Source organism: Triticum aestivum, chromosome 7D (assembly GCF_018294505.1).
Source record: "Triticum aestivum cultivar Chinese Spring chromosome 7D, IWGSC CS RefSeq v2.1, whole genome shotgun sequence".
Lineage (NCBI taxonomy): Eukaryota > Viridiplantae > Streptophyta > Magnoliopsida > Poales > Poaceae > Triticum > Triticum aestivum.
The window spans coordinates 108,503,608-108,520,187 of NC_057814.1; positions in this window are offsets into that span (position 1 = coordinate 108,503,608).

A 16,580-nucleotide genomic window follows, 5' to 3' on the forward strand; every position below is an offset into this window, starting at 1 on the left:
CGCCGGCTTCCTCCGGCGGGGGCTCTGGGATCTCGGGCGGCGCGACACGCAGGGGGTGACAAGCAAGGCCCCCTCCGCTGTCGCAGCAGCTGCAGCCTCCGCCTGGGCCTTGGCCACCGCGTCGGCACGTGCCTTCGCCGACTCCTCCGCCTCCTCCTGTGCCGCCTTGGCGGCAGCCGCCCTCAGCTCTTCCGCCTCCCGCTCCTCCCGCGCCTCTCGCGCATTTTGCTCCGTCGCCGCTTGAAGCTCGGCGCGGGGGTCCACACGGCGGGTGCTCCCGGATCCTCCCGGCGATCCAACCACGTAGGCGGCAGCAACCCGCTTAAGAGAAAGCGGAGCCCTGATTTTTGAGACAAGACAAGGATTCAGAAATCGACAAGAAAAGAAGAAAGAATATGCAAGAGAATCTACACTTACGCCAAAACCGTTTGCGGCTGCTTCACCACCTTGCGGAAGCGGGCCGCCTTCACGGCCGCCTCATCCCGTCTGGTTGCCGCCGCCCCGCCCTTGGGCTTCTTCGGCCGACTGCCGAACAAGCCCGACGCGGCCCGGCGCTTCTGCGCGCCGCCCCGAGCAGGCGGCGCGGCGGAGGAACCCGCGCCATGGTCGGACGACGGCTGGCAGCGTGGGACGAATTCTGCCTCGTCGTCATCCAGCCAATCGTCGAAGCTGGCTCCAAGCCCGGAGCCGCCTGCTTCGCCGCCTCCTGCCTCGATGTTGTCGTCCATGGCGGCCGCCCCCAAGTCGGGGTCGTCCAAGTCATGCTCTGCCCGATCGAGGAGAAATCGGCGATCCGCCCCCGCTGTCCCGACCGCAGGTCGAAGGAGAGGGCTCTGCCAAGACGTGCCGACTGGTCAGAGTCGGCCAAGAAAAACTTGGTGACAAAACTAAAAGAAGAAAAGATAAAGAAAGCATACCGTAGGCGGGGGATGAGCACGGGAGTACGGCTCCTTGCCAAACTACCACTCTGCGGAGAGCTTGCAGTTCGCGAGATAATTCACCATATGAGCCACCTCGTCATGAGGCATCTCCTTGGTGCACATCCGACTCGGATCGAGTTGGCCGCTCATCTGACAGATCAGATGATGGCGGCTTTGAAGCGGGAGCACCCGGCGCATGACGAAGGCGGCTAGCAGGTCGGACCCAGTCAGGCCCTCCGACTGGATCATTACCCGGAGTCGGGCAACGGCCGCGGCTCCAGCCGGCGATAGCGTCACGGCCCGATAGGACCACTGGGCCGCCTCCCAGCCGGCGGGCCAGCTACGTAAGCCGGCAAGTTGACGTAGTCGCCTTGCGGGGCGACGTTCTTCACGTAGAAGTACGACTTCTGCCAGCGCTTCACCGACTGGATCAGCGTGATGACGGGGAAGGGGTTGTCGGCTGCCGGCCTCCGCATCGCGATGAAGGCGCCGCTCTGAGCCGGCACGCCCCGCATGCGGGTGCCGAGCTTGGTTTGGAAGAATCCCCCCCAGAGCTCGAGGGTGGGAAGAACGCCAAGAAAGCCCTCGCACAGAGTGACGAAGGCGGACAGCAGCACCACCGTGTTTGGAGTGAGGTGGTGTGGCTGGAGTTGATAAAACTCGAGGAAGGAGCGGAAGAAGGCGCTCGCGGGCAGACCGAGGCCGCGCAGGAAGTGCGAGCGAAAGATCACCCGCTCGCCTTCCTCCGGCGCCGGCGTGATCTCCTTCTCCGGCGCGAGACGGACCCGCACCTGGTCCTTGCCGGGCAACCGCCGCGTCTTGCGGAGGAAGTCGATGTGGTCCGTATGGACGTTGGAGCCGTCCTAGTCTCCGCCGTACTGCATGATGGCGAGAAAGGATGCGGCGGCGGAGAAAGCACGGCCCCGCGGCGGCAAAGCTGCGGGGTGGTGTGAAGATTGCCGGGACGGCGCGGTGGCGAGATGCTGCTGCGATGGAAAGGAGGAGGAAGAAGATGGCGGAGAGAGGATGAGCGTGCGAGCGTCTGCCGCTTCTCCTCCTCCCCCTACTTATAGCCTCGTGCGACAAAGCCGAGGAGGCGAGGCGTGGGGAGAACGTGGGATTAACTGCGCCCACTCCCCCATGTCCCGCGATTATTGCGCCCTAACGACGCGCAGAAACTGCCGCCCGAAGGCGTGCGACCCGCTTTGGGCCACAGAGAATCCGCGCCTGGGCCTAGGCGTAGGAGTGGTGGGCCCCCGGCCTGCGGCGACGTCCTGTCGCGCGCGTGGGTTGGCAGGCTTTTTTCAGCCGGAGGATGCCACGTGGTACGCGGGCGGCGAGCGGCCGGCCCGCAACCCGGCGTGCGCACCAACTGACTCCCGCCTTCAGACTTCAGAAGTTTCGCCAAGACGGCGCGCCCAACCGAAGCCGGCTCCCAGCTGCTGGCTCGTCAAGATAAGAAGCTAACCGAGCTTCTAGACCTCCTCTCAGCCTCGAAGCCCAACCAGCTTCGGGGACTACTGTCGGAGTGAATGGCCACGGGTAGCCTAACCGACTCCCCCTGGCTCTTCGGAAAATTATCAGGCTAATCGAGCCTTCAAGCATCCAGAGCATGGGGCCGCCTTCCTCTGGCCGGCTATACCCAAGGCCGACTACCAGAAGGCGGCCCGACCTCAAAAACCTTCCTGAAGAAAGCTACGAGATGGCCGACTCCAGGAAGCCGGCCACAAGAGGACCGACTCCCAGAAGCCGGCCAAGACTGCACCCACCAGGGCTGCACCCACATAACGGTGATAAGACGGGGCGTGGCCGCAGTACAGCCCACTACCCCCGAATCCCGGAACATGCATGGCCACAGGGCGCCGTACGGGTCAGCCATCCCCCGTCCGGCGCGGCACTGTAGCCATGTTGACCTCGACGTCACCCACGACAGGCGCCAGTACGGCCTGCGGGCGGCAGACCCCTTTAGCCAGAGAGACGCTCGAAGGTGGCCCGGCCTCCCCTAGTCGGCCTGGGGCGTAGCCGGCTCCCAATAGCCGGCTGCCTCCCTCCCTCGAAACATGTGCATCATTAAAGAGACAAGACGAGGTGAGGCTACAGTGAGAGCCCGCAAGGCGGCGGCACTGTAGTCACGCTTACCTCGACAAAGCCCTCGTCATCAGGGGCGAGGCAACAGTAACCAGCCGCCGACAAGGCCCCCAGGCGGTGGGGCCGGCCTGTCAGCCAAGAGGCCGGCAGCCGGCGGGACCCAATGGCCAGCGGAGAAGCCGGCGAGCACAGACACTGACGGCTGGGACCCGCGCCCAGCCGGATTACCATTGTACCCCTGGGGGGTAGGCCTATATAAATCCCCCGGGACACCCATGCAAAGGGTTGATCTGATAGAGTTTTACACACCACATAGAGAGAAAAGGAGAGCTAGCCTTGCCCTTCTTCTTCCCCTAGCCAAACAGCTCAAGGAGCACTTGTAGCTACTTGTGTTGATCTAGTGATCATGCGAAGACCCCGCAGAGCAGGACTAGGGGTGTTATCTCCACGGAGAGCCCCGAACCTGGGTAAGATTCGCCGGCGTGCATGTCTTCACCTTATCCCATTTCCAGGCACCGGCGATGTCTTACTGGCTCCCACAATGATAAGCCACCCGTTGGCATATGTCGCACCTACCACCTGACACCACATGTGTAGGTGCATGTCACGACTATTACTAACTCAAGGGCATGGTTTGCCAGAGCATGTTTGTAGCATCTCATGAGTTGTGATAAAAAAATTGAAACCGGAAACTACACGTTCAACTAAATGCCAAGAGGGGTGACCAAATAAACAGTAGTAATAACAAAAGGAAAAACAAAACTAGCATGCAGATGGGTGCTCTTTCCTAAGAATTCTCTAAGAAGGCACAATCTACTTGGCTATGATTATGCAAGGTAGCCGTACTTTTCGATGGGGCTGTATAGAGAAATTTCATATACCAAAAGTTGATCAATGCATAGACAAACAAAAATGACAGATTCTACCTAAATAATGTAGCAAAAAGACATTATTCATGATGGATTTGTTCCTTGTGTTTCAGGTTTGAAATTATGCGATTGTAGACACATATAAGAATTTCAAACAGGTTTTAAAGGATCTACTGTGAGTTTTTTTAGGGAAAAGCCTTGTGGCAATTTATCCAATTTGGGAGAGTGTTACATCAAAGATTACATGAGGTAATAAGAAAGAAGGCATCTCATCTAACCACTCTTCATGTATTTTTGAATCATAGCATCGTCTAGCTAGGAAGTGTGCAACTCTATTTGCTTCTCTTGGGCAATGAGCAAAAGAAATATTCGGGATTTCATGGGCCAGATGAAAACAATAAGCAAGTGTAGCTGAGTAGGGGCTCCAAATTTCTGTCTCTCCATTGCATGCATGTACCAGTTCTTCACAGTCTGATTCTACTTCAACATTCCTGCACCCCACTGCATAAACCAGCCGTAGCCCCAAGCGAAGAGCAATTGCTTCAGCTGATTGTGCACTAAGAGAGTTGTCTATAAGCTCTGAGACCCCGGCAATCGCTTCTCCATGGAAATTACGAAGAACAGCAGCTGCAGCCCCACTCCCGTCCTCGAAGAAGGACGCATCCACATTCAGTTTGTATGACCCAAGAGCTGGACGTTGCCATCGAGCTTCAGAAGTTACCGCAGTTGGACGTGTCGCGTGATTTGAAATTATAGCTTGGATAGCAAACGAGGAACTTAGTGCAGGCTTGACATTCACCCCCTTAACAGCTTCACGGCGTTCCCACCAGATGTACCATGCACCAACGGCAACCGTTTCTTGGAGCCCCAGTTGTCCTAAGAAAGGAGATTTTTTCACTGGATTTCTGAGTAACTCCTCCATTACAATGGAGTCCGAGCGATTAGTGCGAATAGCTGTATCTATGATCTCATCAAGGACTTCCGAACCTGACGTGCACGATCACAAGTGAAAGCCAAATGACGAATATCCTCTGGTCCTTGGTGACGTATAGGACGTTAAGGTGAGACTTTGATATGTCTACTTCGTAATACTCCCACCCCAGGTATGATTCCATGTAGTGCTCGCCAGACAAAAATCTTTATCTTGCTTGGAACTTGTAGTTTCCAAAGAGTCTCCCAAATAGGGTTGTTTGCAGATGTCTCGGCTGGGTCCTTTCTCATTCTTGGGCCGAATTGGTGCTCCCACTCGACATAGTATGCTGATCGAACTGAGAAACTAATTTTTTTGTGACATTCCACGCCACAAAATCATCCAGTAAATGGGTAGATAATGGGATCTTCAAAATCCGTTGAGCATCAACACCAAAGAATATAGACCAAACCAAAGTTTCATCCCACCATCCTGTTCCTGGATCAATAAGTTCATCAACAGTGGTCAACAAGATATTACCCCTTGGCATGATAACTTTCCTTGTAGGACTTTGTGGGATCCAGTGATCCGTCCAAATATTTGTTTTGGCACCCGTCCCCACTCGCCAGATGTGCCCTCGCTTGAAGGTTTGAAGACCCGCCACAATACTCTGCCATGTAAAAGATGAGCCCTTCTTTGGGCCTGCCATAAGCAAATTTCCATCTGGATAATACTTTGCTCTAAGAACATGTGCACACAAAGTATCAGGGTGCGTTAGTAGCCGCCAACTCTGCTTAGCAAGCATAGCAAGATTGAAAGCATGTAAATCTCTGAATCCCATGCCTCCTTTATATTTTGGGAGACACATCCTCCAGCATGCAAACCAGTGCATCGTCTTGTGCTCTCCTTTATCTCCCCACCAAAAAGCAGACATCGCATCAGTAATCTCCTTGCACACTTGCTTTGGAATTTTGAACACAGCCATCGCAAAAACTGGAATAGATTGTATAATTGCTTTGAGTAGGATCTCCCCCCCCCCATAGATAAAATTTTCTCTTTCCATCCTTTTAGCCTGTCAGTGATTCTTTCAACCAAATACTCACAACTATCACTCTTATCTAGTCCTACCATGGAGGGTAGTCCCAAATATCTATCAGAGATGGTTTCAGTCATAATATTTAGCTCTGTACATATTTGTGCTCTCACATCCACTTCCACATTAGGGCTAAAGAAAATACTACTCTTCCCTGCACTCACCAATTGGCCTGAGCTTGCACAATATTCATCTAACACCTGTCTCAATGAGGTTGCATTAATCATATCTTCTTGCATAAGGATAAGGGAATCATCAGCAAATAATAAATGAGAAACTGATGGTGCATTTCTGCACACCCGAACACCTTCAATGCCACGAACCTCCTCCTTTTGAGCCAAAGCACTAGACAAACCTTCTGCACAAATCAGAAACAAATAGGGTGACAAGGGATCCCCTTGCCTGAGCCCTCTGCTAGGGGCAAAGCCTTCGGTCTCTTGATCATTAAATCTTTCTTTATATTTTACTGATTTAACACATGCTATTAATAGCTCCACAATACCTCTATGGAACCCCAACTGTAACATCATTTTCTCAAGAAAATTGCATTCCACTCTGTCATATGCCTTATGCATGTCAAGCTTGACTGCACAATTAATATCCAACCTTCCCCTTCTTCCTGTTCTTTATTGCATGTATACTTTCATAGGCCAACAAAATATTATTAGTAATAAGCCTACCAGGTACAAACGCACTCTGTACTGGAGAGATGATACCATCAAGGTGTGATTTTAATCTGAAGGCTGTCATCTTTGAAATAACTTTGTAGAGGATATTGCAGAGGCTAATGGGTCTATACTGAGTAATCTGAACAGGTTCATCAACTTTTGGAATCTACCATTCTTAAGAAGTTGTTCCTCACTTCTCCCTATTCTCTCATCATGCAGCCCATCCACATCATCAAGTAGGTCCCATGTGTAAAACAGCCACATCATCTAACCGTTAATGCAGTATAGCTCAGCAGTGTACAACCGTCTGATCAAAAGTTCACAAAATTACTGAGTGTTGCCACCGCTAAGTTAAAGATAGCTATACCGGTTCATTCTTTCCGGCTGTTCCGCTCGCTGCCTGCCTCCTCCTGTCGATCGATCCCCTCGACTAGATTTGTTTGGTTGGGCTGTACACCTCGGCTTCTCACCAAATCTGTTTGGACACTAAAAAGCCCATTGAAAGCCCATAGGTGAAGTCCCTGATCTCTTCTCATCATCATCGTTGTGTTTCCTCTCTTCTGGTCTACACATGCGATCCATGGTCAACGAAGCGACCAACCGACGTCAAGAAAAAACGAAGCGGCCGACCGCTTCCTCTTCTGCCTTCCGTAACTGGCGAATCAATCAAGCGATTTTCTCCACCGTTATTACCGAGGATGCATCTCTCTCGATCCCCTGGCCTGTCCCTCTGCGTCGCTCACGCTTCCGACTGCCCGGCGGCGCACCCCGCCTTCGCTCTCACCTCCTTCCGCCGCCCTCATGCGCCGTGCCATGGCCATGGGTCGATGATTGCCGAGGATTTACCACGGGTCCGTCTCACCTCCGACCGCGCTAGGCTTCTCTGGATCTGTTATTCCCTTCCCAGTGCCGATTCTTTGGTGCCCCAAAATGGCGGTCGTGCTTCTAATTTGGCTTTGGTTCTCCTCTCCTCTCCTGTTTGTTCCAGGCCAAGCTAGCTCCGGCGCTGCTGGGAGGCCTGTTTCGGCCGGCTCAAACGATCAGATGTTGTGCACAAAAAAGGTGCACATCGTTGTCCTTTTCGTCTCCTACATAGTCAAGATACGTCTCCTTCTCCACACAATAGAAACGAATCAATATGGTAGTTTGGGTCTGTACCACGACGCAAGCGAGCAGTCAACGTCACTCATCACCTCCATGCCCAAATAATGTTGTCCTCCCTACATCAAGAAAACCTGCCCTATGATCCCACTAACCCACATGGACTTCAGGGAGATTCTCTTGCACTATCTGAACTAACTGTGTTACTTGGTTGTAGGTCTTTGATTGCCATGAAGGTTCTGATGCAGCATCCTATACATGAAAAAACATGCAATGAGGTTGTTCTTTAAGGATTCAGAATTCCCATAAGCCGTACAGGATGTTTTTCTTCTGAATCTGTCGCAAACTCAATTTGCAAAGCTTTCTTAAGTGCAGATCTTGCTCTTGCAAATGATTCAGACATTCAGTTGATCGTCGAGAATCACAACTCTTACAACTTTGTTCTTTGGAAGGTATGACGAGCATGCAGTCAAAACACGTACAGTTACACTCTACACTGTGATACAATATGATTGTATTCGCATATGCATGCGTCTGTTTTTCTTCCTATCTCGCTGGTAATTGTTTTTTCCAAATGCTGGGGATTGCCAAGCAGTTCTATGTAGGGAACACATGGCTATGGAGATGTGTCGTGTTCACAGGTCAAAATATGAAGTAGAGCTTGATGCTGGCATAAGGATATATCCTTTTTTATTACGCAATGTTTGATTGGTAATATATATCTTTGTTTTTCTCATGCCTTTCCACCAATTACTAACATGTAAAGGCACGATGCCTACCAAGACGTAATTCTGTTTCCTTCACAAATAAGCTAAGCTTTTCCACTTTATTGCCTTTTGTTGCCAGTTATTCTACATTATATTGCATGAGGTGTCATTCTTTTGTTCTCTGAATCTGGAACTCTGAATTTCTGACAGCATGCAAGTTTCCAATTTACTCCATTGAACAGGTTAGTGTATATACTTTCTCTTCCCAACAGGTTATTATATAAGAGCTGCACCTTCAAACCATTTATTGGTATGCCTTCGCAAAGTTTATGATAGATATAGCGGCATGAGAATTCAATATATGCATATCTTAAATATGTTACAATTTTACCTGCTTTTTCTTTGCAACGCACAGATAATAACATGCTTATTAATTGATTCACGAATTGATTTATGGTGTGGCCAGCAAGTTATTTCATGTAGTACATATTTGTGCTCCTTTTTCTCTGTTAGTCTTTTGACAAATTGTTGTAACATATATTTATTTTGCATTTATATACCTTTGCTTGCTGCATAATGCCCATTTGGAGATGGTATATAAAATGACTATTGCATCCATCTATTTTGTTTTCCTTCATCCATGGGATTTTGTTTTCTGTATTTGTTTCATGCATTGGCGAAATGTGGTATATCTAATCCTTAGGTGTTTTTCCTTACACTTATTTACTCTTAGAATTTTTTTGCAGCAGAGATTAGTACATACACTGTTGTTGCTTATCCAAGAAATGGTTCAAGAAGGTGAGACTCGCCTTCAATTTTCAGCGATTTGTTTCCTACAAATGCTATGGTTTAATGTTCACATCTTATAATTTTTTGATCTGCTATTGGTTTCATAACTGAATTTAAGATTGGTTTCTATCCATGCGGAGAGAATACTTCGCAAGTAATTTAGGTGTTATTAACATCGTGGCCACATATAGTGATAATGTCTAATGTGGCAATGTAAATCATCCATCATTTTTTTGTGAGACCCCATAACCAAGGTGAAAAGAAAAATCCGCTGATTTTGGGATATAGTATATATGACTGGTTATAAACTCCATTCCACATTTACTGTCATGTAGTTGCAGCTTAAAGTTGGTAGTAATTTGTTGGTATGCAATTTGAAATGAATTGTGGTGGTTATTTATATTGATTCCATGTTTCTAACTAACATATGTTCCTTACAGTTAACTTTGATAGATAACTAATAACTTTTACCTTCAGGATAGTCCTTAATATGTGGAGTGCTAAGTATTTGAGACAACTAAATTTAATCAAAATATATTACAACCGATTTCCGCAGCAACGCGCGGGGTATCATCTAGTTAATATAATTACCGTGTCATTCCAACCTTCAGGGATTACCTTGTCGTTAATCGCCTTTAGTACCTCCGCAGTGAGGACATCACCAAAAATATGCCAACACTTTTTAAAAAATATTGCATGAAACCCATCCGTACCTGGTGCCTTCATATCTCCAATCGAGAACAAAGCTTTCTTCACCTCCTCGGCTGTATAAGGTTTCAGGAGTTCATTATTAATGGCCTGAGTTACACGTGGCACCACTTTGTTTAACAACACTGGATCTGGCTCATCAATTTCAGTACCAAATAAGCCCGCAAAGTAATCAGATATTAGAGGGTTAAGATAAGCAGTACCCTCACACCACACACCTTGGTCGTCTCTAAGTTTTGTAATACGGTTCTTTAATCTGCGAGCTGTAGCGAAGTTATGAAAATATGAAGTGTTCCGATCGCCATATTTCAACCAATATATCCTGCTTCGCTGAGCCCAATACATCTCCTCCTGCTCTAATAATTTTTCTAGCTCTTCGGCCAATTCTGTCGCGTCACATTTTCAGGCGACAAAACATAGATATTGGACAAGTCTATGCCTTACCAATTTGGGGTAGACATTCAGGTAATGATACCTTCGGTTTGGTTGGGTCAGTTTGGTAAAATTGACGTGAAGACCTGAATTTGTCACCGTCCAAACAATCGGCTAAACCCGTATATGTAGGGTATAAACCTCGGTTGGTCATGAGGGTGGTGAGCTCATGACTCAGACCAGGAGGCGAACAATGTCAGGCGGGCAAGTGTTGCACTGATGCAGACAATTCAAGTAGCGATGGTCAGCGACACCGCGCGGGCATGCGCAGCCAACCGAGACCTCCTATACGACGCCTCAGGCGCCAGTTGGCCCGCTAGCTCTCCCGCGCATGGTGAGCTGGGCCGGCCCATTAAGCACGAACGCTCTCGCTCGATTGCTTCATCGACAGGTGGGTTCGCTTTCTCGATTCTTTCTTTGCTCGGTCGTTTGCCCGTTTACCTTGATTCTTTCCTGGCTAGTTGTTAGTTTGTCGGTTTATGACCTGTTGAACATTGCCTTCTCAAAAATTGGGAAAATAGGAATTTTAAAAGTGCTCATAAAATTGGAAAAGTTTGGAAAACACAAAAAAGTTCGAGAACACAAAAATGTTCACGAATTTGGAATTTTTTTATGATAATACAAAAAAAGTTCACGAATACAAAAAAGTTCATATATTTAAATAAAAGTTCATAATTTTAAAAGAAACTTCATGAGTTCAAACAAAATGTTGATGAATTTAAAAAAATTAATAATTTGAAAAAAAGTTCATGAAAAATAAAAAAGAGAATAAACTAAAAAGTCTACAAAAACTCAGAACCAAAAAACCATAAAGAAATCAGCCAAATCCGGTGCAAAGGAGAAGGCTGGAATGTGCCGGCCACTTAAGTTACTTCGCGTTAAAGGAGTGTGCGCCACGAACGGATAAGGCAATATTGGACGCTTTTAAGCGCCGAATAGGATTCTCACAGCCAATCAGTAATGAGAGGGATGGGCAACTCGGGTGATACTGTGTCTGCACGAGTGTACGAGCCTACGTGCCATAGCCGAGAATGACGGCCGACGATGGTGAGCTGGTGGCGCCGCACGATAGGGGCATAAGCAAGTGCGGTCGGCGGTAGGTAATGTCATATTGCAGGCTGATGGGGAAAAAGTTCGGTATTTTCTTATCATTGTATACAAGATTCAAATGAGTTTCCGGTTTTATTTCGTGTCAAAATTCATAATAGCGGCCAAAAAAAAAAAAAAGATTCCGGATCTGCCAATTCCATTTCCGATGGAAATATTATTCATATCGATCGTATCCAAATGATTCCATCCAAACAAAATGATGGGTGCCAGTTTTGTCATGATTGTCTGGTCGATGAATGATCGATCTCCATTCATATGGAAATCTGTTGGCCGCAGGAACATCTATCATAGCCCGTCATAAAGTTCACCGACCAATGTAGTGATCGTAGAGATCAGAAATCAGAACCAACAAGCATGTGCAGGCCTGAGCATGTGGTCTTCCTATGGTGATTACATTGTGATCTGGATCTGGACGGTTGTTGTACAATACAATGTCTGGACGCAAAACAATCTTCAAGACTGACTAGCTCGCTAGTGCCCATGGGCTCCCGCGACCGCACCCGCGTCGGGTGAGCGGCCCCGGCGCCGGCGACTCGATCTCCCTTCTCCGATTACCCCTGCAGCTGCCGAGGCCAGATCCGGAGTCCCCTGCTTGCCCTCTCTCTTCTCCCTGCGAGGCTCAGCCCGACGTCAAGCGGATGGGAAGGATGGTGTTGTCGCGTCCGTGCAAGTGGCGGCTGGGCGCGCGCCGCCGACGCACGGATCTCCGGCCTCCGTGCTCCGTTGCGGCCGCTGTGACCGGATCCAGGTGCCCCGAGGCGCGCTCTCCCACGTCCTCAGCGCCGCCCTGCGCCCCGGTTCGCCCTGCGATGCCGCTCGAGGAGGCCTCCGCGGCGGCCGCCGCTCCAGCGGCGTCTCCGACTGTTGCAGCCGTCGTCCTTCCGCCGTCTGCATCGCCATCCCGGGCTGATAGCGTCGTGGAGACCAAGACAGGAGCAGGGTCATGCACTTGGGCTGCAAGCACCATCCCGGCTGCTGGCGTTCTCCCTCGACCGCGGCCGCTGCCGCCAGCTTGCAGATTCTGGAGGGAGGATGGGGGTGTGAAGGCCTCGTGCACGCCCCGTCTCAATCCTGCGTCAACATCTGCTTCTGTCCGGACTCATGCCGCCCCTGTCCCTCTTGTCGGTGCCGTCTCAAGTGTGCTGCTGCCGGCCCCTGCTGCCCCGGCGAATGGAGAGGACGGGCGCTGTGAAGAGGATCTGGCTCTGTCGCTGCCCGCCAATGCAAAGAGCACCGTTGTTGCCATGGGGCGCGAGCTAACCAGTGCACCGCGAGCCCGAGCCCTGTTGCCGGCCCCTGTGGCCCCAGCCAATGGAGGCAATGAGGGCTGTGGAGAGGAGATGGCCTTGACGCTGCCCGTCAATGCAAAAACCATCGTTGCTGGCATGAGCAACGGGCTGACCAATGCACCGCGAGCTGTGTTGTGGGCCTCCGCTGCTAACAACGATGACGAAGATGACGAAGAAGAATTGGCACCCCAGACGCCGTCGACTGTCACCAAAGCCCTCGACTCCGAAGGGATTTGCGTGGGCCATGACACGGACACAAGTGAGGGTTGGCAGGAGGTGCTACCGCGGCGCGGCCCGCATCGTTCGACTTCGTCGCCGTCCTCGATGATGGCTCCTCGTCCTCCTCATCCCATCCCTGCTTGGCTCCATGGTAGATGTTGTAGATGCCTTGCTTATGGGCATCGTGCGGTTGTTTGCAGAGATCTGTTGCGGTGCTCCCGTTGTTTGGAGAATGGTCATCGTGTGCGTGAATGTCGCAACCCCTGGCGTCCTCTGAGCTCATTATCATGCCTTGATGTGCCGCATGTGTCCCGCCTCAGCACCGTGCATCGTGTTGCTCCTGCTTCATGTGAGGGTTCGGTGAGATCCGCACCCCCTTCCAAGGCGCTTCACCGTGGGTCTTGGGCATCTGTTGTCTCTGTTGCTGCTGGCTCGGCAACCACGTCCGAGCTGATGTTGCAGTCCGCACTGGCTGATCAGACTGCACTGTTGCAAGGTTGTGTGGCGCGGGTTGAGAGCTTTCTGGAGCGAGCGGAGGTTGCTCTGGGTAGACTATCCCTTGTGCCGGCTTTGTTGCAGACCACTCTGACGTCACATTCTCCTTGTGCGGCCGGTGTTTGCTCCGCGGAAGACAGGGGTGAGGAATTGTATGGCTCTTTCTCCCCTCGTGTTGGAGTCCATTCATTGTCGGTGCCTACCTCCCCTCCTATGGTGTCTTCCACTGAGGGCGACTCCATCGCCGTGCTTGTGACTCCGGTGCTGCAGATCATACCTGAGCTTAGGGAGCTATGCCTGAGTCTATCAGTGGAGCATACAAAGGTGGACATGTCGGCGGCCTCGATTGAAGGACAAGTTTCACCTCTGTCAAGTGAGCAATTGGAGGTTTCTTTGGTTGATGATGCTAAAGGGAAGGCAGCTGCAATTTCATGATGGGTAGTGCTCAGTGTTTCGTGTTGTCCACGTGGCTTTGGTCTTTTGAGTCGTAGAAGTGGTTGTGATTGTAGTGTGGTGGGAGCATTTGGTGGACCGTCTACGTGGTCGTGAGAGTGAGTCGCTTCTGGAGTGTCACTTTTATAGTGTTTGTACGGTTTTCGCCCGGTTTTTCTAAATTAACTGGGCAATTCTCTTCTTCTTAATTAATCGACGAGGCAATCCTTCAAAAAAAAGAACTCGAGTGCAGTTACATTTCTCTTCCTATAAATAGTGAAGATATGCTAACTGCTTCGATATTTCACAGAAGCTGGCTGTCTTCAAGTTCAAATGACCACCATATCTTTCCGTGACCATAGTAAGACTAGAAATGGGAGGCATCGGAGAAGTGCAAATCCCTACGGTTAAAGGGAGTCACACGGCACCGGTACCTACTAGCGGAGACGCTGCCGATATGGACCAGCCGCCGACCTGGAGAAGCTCTAGGAGGCTGGGCACTAGCTGGGCCGTACCAGCGTCTTGAGCAGCAGTTGGCTCACCAGTTGGAGCCCCATCCACTGTCGATGCCGCCGCCGCTACAGTTGCATCCCTCCGACTAGTCCTCTCCATTAACCGCTCCTCTACTAGCAGACCACACCGAGCGCCTCCTGCAAAACGCACCTGTGAAGCTACCGTCCGTACTAGAATGTACTAGAAGGTAGAAGCAAAGGCGTACAAAGACACGATGCTGTCTATTACGTTGTTGAAACCACTATTTCATCCCATTCGTATTTGGCGTTTTTATATAGGCTAGTGTGTGCAGTTTCCGAAAACACTAGTATATAAATACAAAATGACGTGCTACATCTTTATGAGAGGTTATGACTTGGCCGGCATTGTACTTATATTGTGGTTTTGCTTACCAATGATAAGTGTGAATAAATAAAAATATATAAAACATCGGATAGCGCCGTGAGAAGCCGCCGGCGGGCTTGCTAAAACTTTTTTTTAATGTTGACAGGAGAACTGCCAAATTCGTTGATCATGAAGAGGTATTATAAGAACACCCTCAAAGAAGGAATGCACCACATAAAGACGAGTGCTAAAAACGAAGAAAGGAAAACAGGGCTGCTCGGTTTATTGAGGAAAACTGGGCTAAAACCAAAGCAGCGCCTAGCTAAACTAGGACTAAGGCACCACAACATATACAAAACGCCCCGAAAGCCATATCCCCACAACACACCCGGTTGGGCACTCGGCGCCTTCGCTGCTACCAGAATGGACACAAAAAACCATAGTATTGTACCGGGCAGCTACGAGTATATCCGCAAACATCAAGGACACTGGAGAAGAACGATACATCCCAAAGAGCGAGACATATGCCGCTTTGAACCCACGAGGCTAGCTAACATAGCTAGCGTAGCGCTACTTGTATACCAAGGGTGCTCCCGCTCCTCTCACCATCGCCCGACAATCAACTCCAAACGGATGCATCACCAATGCTCCATGCTCACCAAAATGCTGCCCTCTCCTGATCCATCACACCACCACTAACCAGGTGCTCCCAACACTAGACTTGACTAAATGCTTCCAACAAAGTAATGACGCCAAAGGCGCCACCATTGCACATGGTTTTCATCGGAAAACAAGAACATGGAGCAGGGAGAGATGTCGGACCCCCTCGATGGCACCTCCAACAAGGGAAATCACACCCGAAGGTGTCATTTGCCATCAGCTCAAACCAGAGTCAACCATGACCTTCGTTAGGGAACCGAACACCTATGCCACGACGACGTCTGCAAACACACCACCACCAGATCGGAGCAGCAGGTGCCACTTGCTGCACAGCACAAAACTAGCCGAAGCACCACCGGTGACGCAAGGCAAGATTGTCCTGAAGGCACTGCCCACACCACTCCATCCCAGACCACCACCCCGACAGGGAGCCACCACGTAGGCCGCTTGGAATCAGTCGCCGGCCGAGCCACCTCCGGGCCTCCAGCCGCCATAGCGCCAGATCCGACCGGCAGGGCCCGTCAGATCCGTCTACTCAAGCCTGAGGCCACCAGCCAGGGGAGCCTGCATCCCCTAGCATCACCCCACGACGACGACGCGCGTGTCCGCGCCGCCCCTGGGCATCCCCGCTGCAGTGGCCGCGCCCAACCCCTCCGTCGCGCAACCAAGGGCACGCGCACCAGGCGCTCGACGGATGCATGGCCAGGCACCTCCACCGCGCTGCCACGGACGCGGATCCGGGCGCGTAGACCGCAGATCCCAAGCTCCAACAAGCGCCCGCGGATCAGTGTGGAATGCTGTCAAGAATGAGACGCTAACAGATGCCATCTAGCGCCAATATTCGTGGACATCAAGGATAGATCCACTAAATTTAAACATTGACATTCCAAGTTAATTAGGAGGGAGAACAATGGAGTAGTCCATGAAAAGTTATGCAAGAGCCTATGCGGATTTGTTTCTCGGAGTTGGGTTTCCTGAGAGAGTTGGGAGTCTCACTGTAATGATTGTACTGTAACGGTGTAACCTGCCTGCCCCTTGAATAACATATAGAGCTCTCTTTCTTCTTAAGAAAAATGGTTCATTCACCAATATTGATTTTTTTAACGATACAAAGCAGAAGACATGTCAAGCTCAAAATCATCCTACATAGTTAGGACTGGAGGGTAAGCAAGAAGCTTGGTCATTTGTGATGCAATCTACATTACATTTACAAAAGAGGAAAGACTATCATAATATATAGTGTTAAACATGTT